Source organism: Balaenoptera acutorostrata, chromosome 6 (assembly GCF_949987535.1).
Source record: "Balaenoptera acutorostrata chromosome 6, mBalAcu1.1, whole genome shotgun sequence".
Classification (NCBI taxonomy): Eukaryota; Metazoa; Chordata; class Mammalia; order Artiodactyla; family Balaenopteridae; genus Balaenoptera; species Balaenoptera acutorostrata.
Genome location: NC_080069.1, coordinates 35963027 through 35972989, shown reverse-complemented (window position 1 = coordinate 35972989; position 9963 = coordinate 35963027). Strand labels below are relative to the sequence as shown.

Sequence of the window (9963 nt, the reverse complement as noted above, 5' to 3'; positions counted from 1 at the left end):
ATTAATTTTTTTAGTGTTGAACTAGATTGCATTCCTGGGATGAACTCTATGTCATCGTGAAGTATTCAGTTTGCTAATATATTGAGGATTTTGCTCATGAGAGATATTGGTCTATAGTTTCCTTTAAATGTCTTTTACCAATTTTGTTACAGGGTAATGTTGGACTCACAGAATGAATGAGAAGTATTTTCCCTCTTCTGTCTTCTGAAATAGATTGTGTAGGACTGCTTTATTTCTTCATTAAATGTCTATCAGAATTCACCAATCTAGTCTAAAACTATTTGGGTTACCCATTTCTCCTTCAGTGATTTTTGGCAGTTTTTGTCTTGCAAGGAATTCATTCATTTTATCTAAGTTTCTGAATTTTTGGGCATGGAGTTCATGGCATTCTCTTATTATCCTTTTAATTTCTGTGAGGTTAGTCATGATCCCCCTCTTTTATTTTTGATATTGTTAATTTGTGCCATTTCTCTTTAGGTTGTTTCCATGTCTTGGCTATTGTGAATAGTGCTGCTATAAACATAGGGGTGCATGTATCTTTTTGAATTATAGTTTTGTCTGGATATAGTGTGCATCCAGTTTTCACTATTATAATGTGCACCAAATATATTTGTTATATGAATTTGCTCACAGAATTAGTTCTGTGCTGCAAATTCCAAAATTAGAGAATTGTTTGATTAACATGAGTACATTTAAAAATATGACAGATGTTGACAAATGGCCTTTGAGAAAACCTGTACCAATGTATGGTCCTACTAACTTTATAGGACTTTCCAGTTTCCTCTCCCCCATTCCAACAGTCATGTTGAGGAAGGAAGATGAGCTAAAAGACTAAAAGAATTAGTCTTTCTGGAAAATATAATTTGACAGTTTTATGCTCCCAAATTGTTTTAGGAAACATCTATTTATAATTGGAAAAGCAAGACTAAATCAGCAAGGAAAATTTTTAAGAAAATTATTTTTACCATTCTAACACAATATTTTCATGTACTTGGCTTTTCTTTAATTCTTCATTCATAAAGCTACTTGTCAAACTGTATAATTGTTTCTATATAACTTTAAGTTAAATAATTTTCACATTACTCTTTGGCCTACTTTGTGTAATATTTTCTGCATGTAAAATAAATTTGGATATTTAGTTTTCCATCTTGCCATATTTAAAGCCTTACACTGAATTGAAGTACAAAATTCACCCAATTCGCAGTAGTTAACAAGTAAAAAAAACCTGTGAAAAGTATTTCCGTTCATGACATTGTGATTTTATTTTCATAAGAGAAAAACATGCCAGTATTAGGAGGAAATATGAGTGATGACATATTTTGTTTTTAAAGAATGGCAAGCAGTAAGTCAGTGAGCAGTTTTCTGCTTTACGTCCTTTTCTTTTTCCTTTTTCCTACTGTGAGGCTGGTCAGATATTCCTGACCAAATCTGAATATAACAACTAAGTTTTAAAAAGAAGTGTATATGTGAATTTTGAGCCTAAATTTCCAATAAGATGCCCTCTTTCCATAATTGGATGTTGCTTCTCATACTTGTTTATGTAGATATTTTCCACCTTAAATATTTGAAAAACTTCAGATGTAGCTGTGGAATCTATGGTAGTGGAATAAAAGGGTAAAAACACAAAAGCTCTTGTTATCAACCAGCATAACCATCCAGTAGAACATTCTAGAAGGAGGTTTTGGCTTTTATAGACCGGGATGTCAAACAAAGTAGGAATAAAGTAGGAACACTTAAAAAAATGCTTCTCATTTTCTGAGAGTGGCCTGAGGTGACCTCTAAAAATGGTTCGCTATTCATTTGACTCAGAAAACCCCACAAAATCATGCAAGTCAAGAGGTTCAAATCTTCATGTTCACTTTAAGAACACTCATGAAACTGCCCAGGCCATTAAGGGTATACGTATCCAAAAGGCCACCAAGTATCTGAAGTATGTCACTTTATTTAATTTATTTATTTATTTTTAACATCATTATTGGAGTATAATTGCTTTGCAATGGTGTGTTAGTTTCTGCTTTATAACAAAGTGAATCAGCTATACATATACATATATCCCCATATCTCATCCCTCTTGCGTCTCCTCCCACCCTTCCTATCTCACCCCTCTAGGTGGCCACAAAGCACCGAGCTGATCTCCCTGTGCTAATGACTGCTTCCCACTAGCTATCTATTTTACGTTTGATAGTGTATATATGTCCATGGCACTCTCTCACTTAGTCCCAGCTTACCCTTCCCCCTCCCCGTGTCCTCAAGTCCATTCTCTACAACTGCATCTTTATTCCTGTCCTGCCTCTAGGTTCATCAGAACCTTTTTTTTTTTTTTTTTAGATTCCATATATATGTGTTAGCATACGGTATTTGTTTTTTCTCTTTCTGACTTACTTCACTCTGTATGACAGACTCTAGGTCCATCCACCTCACTACAAATAACTCAATTTCGTTTCTTTTTATGGCTGAGTAATATTCCATCATATATATGTGCCACATCTTCTTTATCCATTCATCTGTCGATGGACACTTAGGTTGCTTCCATGTCCTGGCTATTGGAAATAGAGCTGCAATGAACATTGTGGTACATGACTCTTTTTGAATTATGGTTTTCTCAGGGTATATGCCCAGCAGTGGTATTGCTGTGTTGTATGGTAGTTCTATTTTTAGTTTTTTAAGGAACCTCCATACTGTTCTCCATAGTGGCTGTATCAATTTACATTCCCACCAACAGTGCAAGAGAGGTCCCTTTTCTCCACACCCTCTCCAGCATTTATTGTATGTACACTTTTTGATGACAGCCATCCTGAACAGTGTGAGGTGATACCTCATTGTAGTTTTGACTTGCGTTTCTCTAATGATTAGTGATGTTGAACATTCTTTCATGTGTTTGTTGGCAATCTGTACATGATCTTTGAAATGTCTATTTAGGTCTTCTGCCCATTTTTGGATTGGGTTGTTGGCTTTTTTGATATTGAGCTGCATGAGCTGCTTGTATATTTTGGAGATTAATCCTTTGTCTGTTGTTTCATTTGCAAACATTTTCTTCCATTCGGAGGCTTGTCTTTTCATCTTGTTTATGGTTTCCTTTGTTGTGCAAAAGATTTTAAGTTTCATTAGGTCCCATTTATTTATTTTTGTTTTTATTTCCATTTCTCTAGGAGGTGGGTCAAAACGGATCTTGCTGTGATTTATGTCATAGAGTGTTCTGCCCATGATTTCCTCTAAGAGTTTGACAATGTTTGGCCTTACATTTAGGTCTTTAATCCATTTTGAGTTTATTTTTGTGTATGGTGTTAGGGAGTGTTCTAATTTCATTCTTTTACATGTAGCTGTCCAGTTTTCCTAGCACCACTTATTGAAGAGGCTGTTTGTTCTCCATTGTATATTCTAGCCTCCTTTATCAAAATAAGTTGACCATATGTGCGTGGGTTTATCTCTAGGATTTCAATCCTGTTCCATTGATCTATATTTACGTTTTTGTGCCAGTACCATACTGTCTTGATTACTGTAGATTTCTAGTATAGTCTGAAGTCAGGGAGCCTGATTCCTCCAACTCCGTTTTTCTTTCTCAAGATTGCTTTGGCTATGTGGGGTCTTTTGTGTTTCCATACAAATTGTGAAATTTTTTGTTCTGGTTCTGTGAAAAATGCCAGTGGTAGTATGATAGGGATTGCATTATATCTGTAGATTGCTTTGGGTAGTAGAGTCATTTTCACAGTGTTTATTCTTCCAATCCAAGAACATGGTATATCTCTCCAAATATTGGTATCATCTTTAATTTCTTTCATCAGTGTCTTATAGTTTTCTGCATATAGGTCTTTTGTCTCCTTAGGTAGGTTTATTCCTAGGTGTTTCATTCTTTTTGTTGCAATGGTAAATGGGAGTGTTTCCTTAATTTCTCTTTCAGATTTTTCATCATTAGTGTATAGGAATGCAAGAGATTTCTGTGCATTAATTTTGTATCCTTCTACTTTACCAAATTCATTGATTAGCTCTAGTAGTGTTCTGGTAGCATCTTTAGGATTCTCTATGTATAGTATCATGTCATCTGCAAACAGTGACAGCTTTACTTCTTCTTTTCTGATTTGGATTCCTTTTATTTCTTTTTCTTCTCTGATTGCTGTGGCTAACACTTCCAAAACTATGTTAAATAATAGTGGTGAGAGTGGGCAACCTTGTCTTGTTCCTGATCTTAGAGGAGATTTTTCACCATTGAGAACTATGTTGGCTGTGGGTTTGTCATATATGGCCTTTATTATGTTGAGGTAAGCTCCTTCTATGCCACTTTCTGAAGGGCTTTTATCACAAATGGTGTTGAATTTTGTCGAAAGCTTTTTTTGCATCTATTGAGATGATCATATGGTTTTTATCCTTCAATTTGTTAATATGGTTTATCACAGTGATTGACTTGCATATATTGAAGAATCCTTGCATTGTTGGGATAAACCCCACTTGATCATGGTGTATGATCCTTTTAATGTGCTGTTGGATTCTGCTTGCTAGTATTTTGTTGAGGATTTTTGCATCTATATTCATCAGTGATATTGGCCTGTAGTTTTCTTTCTTTGTGACATCTTTGTCTGGTTTTGGTATCAGGGTGATGGTGGCCTTGTAGAATGAGTTTGGGAGTATTCCTCCTCTGGTATATTTTGGAAGAGTTTGAGAAGGATAGGTGTTAGCTCTTCTCTAAATGTTTGATAGAATTCACCTGTGAAGCCATCTGGTCCTTGGCTTTTGTTTGTTGGAAGATTTTTAATCACAGTCTCAATTTTAGTGGTTGTGATTGGCCTGTTTATATTTTCTATTTCTTCCTAGTTCAGCCTAGGAAGGCTTTGCTTTTCTAAGAACTTGTCCTTTTCTTCCAGGTTGTCCATTTTATTGGCATATAGTTGCTTGTAAAAATCTCTCATGATCCTTTGTATTTCTGCAGTGTCAGGTGTTACTTCTCCTTTTTCATTTCTAATTCTACTGATTTGAGGCTTCTTCCTTTTTTTCTTGATGAGTCTGGCTAATGGTTTATCAATTTTGTTTGTCTTCTCAAAGAACCAGCTATTAGTTTTATTGATGTTTGCTATTGTTTTCTTCATTTCTTTTTCATTTATTTCTGATCTGATCTTTATGATTTCTTCCCTTGTGCTAACTTTGGGGTTTTTTTTTTTTGTTCTTCTTTCTCTAATTGCTTTAGGTGTAAAGTTAGGTTGTTTATTTGAGATGTTTCTTGTTTCTTGAGGTAGGATTGTATTGCTATAAACTTCCCTCTTAGAACTGTTTTGCTGCATCCCATAGGTTTTCAGTCATAGTGTTTTCATTGTCATTTGTTTCTAGGTATTTTTTGATTTCCTCAGTGATATCTTGGTTATTTAGTAGTGTATTTTTTAACCTATATGTGTTTGTATTTTTTACAGATTTTTTTCCTGGAATTGATATCTAGTCTTTGTGGTCAGAAATGATACTTGATAAGATTTCAATTTTCTTATTTACCAAGGCTTGATTTGTGACCCAAGATATGATCTATCCTGGAGAGTGTTCCATGAGTACTTGAGAAGAAAGTGTATTCTGGTGTTTTTGGATGGAATGTCCTATAAATATAACTTGAGAACATCTTATTTAATGTGTCATTTAAAGTTGTGTTTCCATATTTATTTTCATTTTGGATGATCTCTCCATTGGTGAAAGTGGGGTGTTAAAGTCCCCTACTATTATTGTGCTACTGTCAATTTCCCCTTTTATGGCTGTTAGCATTTGCCTTATATATTTAGGTGCTCCTATGTTGGGTGCATAAATATTTACAGTTGTTACATCTTCTTCTTGGATTGATCCCTTGATCATTATGTAGTGTCCTTGTTTGTCTCTTCTAATCGTCTTTATTTTAAAGTCTATTTTGTCTGATATGAGAATTGCTACTCCAGCTTTCTTTTGATTTCCATTTGCGTGAAATATCTTTTTCCATCCCCTCACTTTCAGTCTGTATGTGTCCCTAGGTCTGAAGTGGGTCTCTTGTAGACAGCATATATATGGGTCTTGTTTTTGTATCCATGCAGCCAGTCTATGTCTTTTGGTTGGAGCATTTAATTCATTTACATTTAATGTAATTATTGATATGTGTGATCCTATTCCTATTTTCTTAATTGTTTTGGGTTTGTTATGGTAGGTCTTTTCCTTCTCTTGTGTTTCCTGCCTAGAGAAGTTCCTTTAACATTGATGTAAAGCTGGTTTGGTGGTGCTGAATTCTCTTAGCTTTTGCTTGTCTGTAAAGTTTTTAATTTCTCTGTCGAATCTGAATGAGATCCTTCCTGGATAGAGTAATATTGGTTGTAGGTTTTTTGCTTTCATCACTTTAAGTATGTCCTGCCTCTCTCTTCTGGCTTGCAGCTTCTGCTGAAAGATCAGCTGTTAACCTTATGGGGATTCCCTTGTATGTTATTTGTTGCTTTTCCCTTGCTGCTTTTAATATTTTTCTTTGTATTTAATTTTTGATAGTTTGATTAATATGTGTCTTGGCATGCTTCTCCTTGGATTTTTCCTGTATGGGACTCTCTGTGCTTCCTGGATTTGACTGACTATTTCCTTTCCCATATTAGGGAAGTTTTCAACTATAATCTCTTCAAATATTTTCTCAGTCTCTTTTTTTTTCTCTTCTTCTTCTAGGACCCCTATAATTCGAATGTTGGTGTGTTTATTGTTGTCCCAGAGGTCTCTGAGACTGTCCTCAATTCTTTTCATTCTTTTTTCTTTATTCTGCTCTGCAGTAGTTATATCCACTATTTTATCTTCCAGGTCGCTTATCCGTTCTTCTGCCTCAGTTATTCTGCTATGGATTTCTTCTAGAGAATTTTTAATTTAATTTATTGTGTTGTCCATTGTTGTTTGTTTGCAGTTTAGTTCTTCTAGTTCCTTGTTACATTTCTTGTATTTTCTCCATTCTATTTCCAAGATTTTGGATCTTCTTTCTTATCATTACTCTGAATTCTTTATCAGGTAGACTGCCTATTTCCTCATCCCTTGTTTATTCTGGTGGGTTTTTACCTTGCTCCTTCATCTGTTGTGTGTTTTTCTGTCTTCTCATTTTGCTTAACTTACTGTGTTTGGGGTCTCCTTTTAACAGGCTGCAGGTTTGTACTTCCCGTTGTTTTTGGTGTCTGCACCCAGTGGCTAAGGTTGGTTCAGTGGGTTGTGTAGGCTTCTTAGTGGAGGGGACTGGTGCCTGTGTTCTGGTGGATGAGTCTGGAGCTTGTCTTTCTGGTGGGCAGGACCACGTCCGGTGGTGTTTAGGGGTGTGACCTTATTATGATTTTAGGCAGCCTCTCTGCTAATGGGTGGGGTTGTGTTCCTGTCTTGCTAATTGTTTGGCATAGGGTGTCCAGCACTGCAGCTTGCTTCTCATTGAGTGGAGCTGGTTTTTAACGTTGAGATGGAGATTTATGGGAGAGCTTTCAGCTTTTGATATTATGCGGAGCTGGAAGGTCTCTGGTGGACCAATGTCCTGAACTTGGCTCTCCCACCTCTGATGCTCAGGCCTGACACCTGGCCAGAGCACCAAGAAGACCCTGTCAGCCACACTGCTCAGAAGAAACGTGAGAAAAAAAAACAGAAGGAAAAAATAATAAAATAAAATAATTAAAATAAAGTTATTAAAAATAAAAAATTAAAAAGTAATGAAAAAAAGAAAGAAAGAAGAGAGCAACCAAACCAAAAAACAGGTCCACCAGTGATAACAAGCACTAAAAACTATGCAAAATGAAAGAAAAAACAGACAGACACAACCCTAGGACAAATGGTAAAAGCAAAACTATGCAGACAAAATTACACAAAGAAGCATACACATACACACTCACAAAAAAAGAGGAAAAAAATAAATATATCTATATATTAAAAAAAAGGAAGAGTGCAACCAAATCAATAAACAAATCTACCAATGATAATAAACTCTAAATACTAAACTAAGATAAACATAAAACCAGAAACAAATTAGATGCAGAAAGCAAACCTCAACTCTACAGTTGCTCCCAAAGTCCACCACCTTAATTTTAGGATGATTCGCTGTCTAATCAGGTATTTGAGAGATGCAGGGTACTTCAAGTTGATTGTGGAGATTTAATCTGCTGCTCCTGAGGCTGCTGGGAGAAATTTCCCTTTCTCTTTTTTGTTCACTCAGCTCCTGGGGTTCAGCTTTGGATTAGGCCTCACCTCTGCGTGTAGGTTGCCTGAGGGCATCTGTTCTTCACTCAGACAGGACGGGGTTAAAGTAGCAGCTGATTAGGGGGCTCTGGCTCACTTAGTCTGGGGGGAGGGAGGTGTATGGCATGCAGGGTGAGCCTGTGGCAGCAAAGGTTGGCGTGACATTGCACTAGGCTGAGGCACACCATGTGTTCTCCTGGGGAAGTTGTCCCTGGATCATGGGACCCTGGCCATGGTGGGCTGCACAGTTTCCCAGGAGGGGAGGTGTGGATGGTGTGCTGTGCTTGCACACAGGCTTCTTGGTGGCTGCAGCAGCAGCATTAGCATTTCTTGCCCATCTCTGGTATCCACGCTGATAGCCGTGGCTTGCGCCCATCTCTGGAGCTCATTTAGGTGATGCTCTGAAACCCCTCTCCTTGCGCACTCTGAAACAATGGTCTCTTGCCTCGTAGGCAGGTCCAGCCATTTTCCTGGACTCCCTCTTAGCTAGGTGTGTTGCACTAGCCACCTTCAGGCTGTGTTCACACAGCCAGCCCCAGTTCTCTCCCTGGGATCTGACCTCTGAAGCCGGAGCCTCAACTCCCAGCCCCCACGCCCCCAGTGGCTGAGCAGACAAGCCTCTCAGGCTGGTGAGTGCTGGTCAGCACCAATCCTCTGTGCGGGAATCTCTCTGCTTTGCCCTCTGCACCCGTATTACTGTGCTGTCCTCCGTGGCTCCAAAGCTTTCCCCCCGCCACCCCCCATCTCTGCCAGTGAAGGGGCTTCCTAGTCTGTGTAAAGTTTTCCTCCTTCACAGCTCCCACCCAGAGGTGCAGGTCCTATCTGTATTCTTTTGTCTCTGTTTTTTTCTTTTTTCTTTTGCCCTACTCAGGTACGTGGGGAGTTTTTTGCCTTTTGGGAAGTCTGAGGTCTTCTGTCAGCATTCAGTAGGTGTTCTGTAGGAGTTTTTCCACATGTAGATGTATTTCTAATGTATTTGTGGGGAGGAAAGTGATCTCCATGTCTTACTCCACCATCTTGCAGGTCTCCTCTGATGTCACTTTAAGGAAGCAATGTGTGCCAGTCCGTTGTTACAGTGGTTGAGTTGGTAGGTGTGCCCAGGCCAAACAGTGGGGCTGGATGCAGGGTCAGTGGCCCAAAAAAGGAGTGCTGAATTTTTATTGCACATGCTCAAAAATGCAGAGAGTAATGCTGAACTTAAGGGCTTAGATATAGAGTCTCTGGTCATTGAGCACATCCAGGTGAACAAAGCCCCCAAGATGTGGTGCAGGTCTTACAGAGCTCATGGTCAGATCAACCCATACATGAGCTCTCCCTGCCACATTGAGGTGAGCCTTACTGAAAAAGAACAGATTGTTCCTAAACCATAAGAGGAGGTTGAACAGAAGAAAAAGATATCCCAGAAGAAACTGAAGAAACAAAAACTTAATGGCTCGGGAATAAATGCTCAAGAAATAAATGCAAATAAAAGTAAAAAAAAATTATCATATAAGATTATTGTCTGATGAAATGATAAAAAGAATGCACACATATAACAAAAATATTTGAAAATATGGAAAGATATTAATTCAAACACCTAGCGGTAATTACTGATAAGATCTAGGTGTATTTCTCCCTAGATCATGGTCTATGTATAGGGTACCCACCAACATTTAGAAATGATAATAAACTTATATTTCATTATAATTTTAATAGCTATATAGTTTTCTATTGATATACATGCAACCCAAATTCTGATGGTATGGAATCTGGTATATTTAACTGTTTGCCTGCTTTGCAATTTTTTAGCTGTTT

General features: G+C 37.6%; 1 pseudogene; it reads left to right on the top strand.

The window, feature by feature from the left end:
• Positions 1–1784: 1784 nt before the first annotated feature.
• On the top strand, positions 1785–9674 carry LOC130708492 (60S ribosomal protein L17-like; annotated as a pseudogene).
• Positions 9675–9963: the final 289 nt, after the last annotated feature.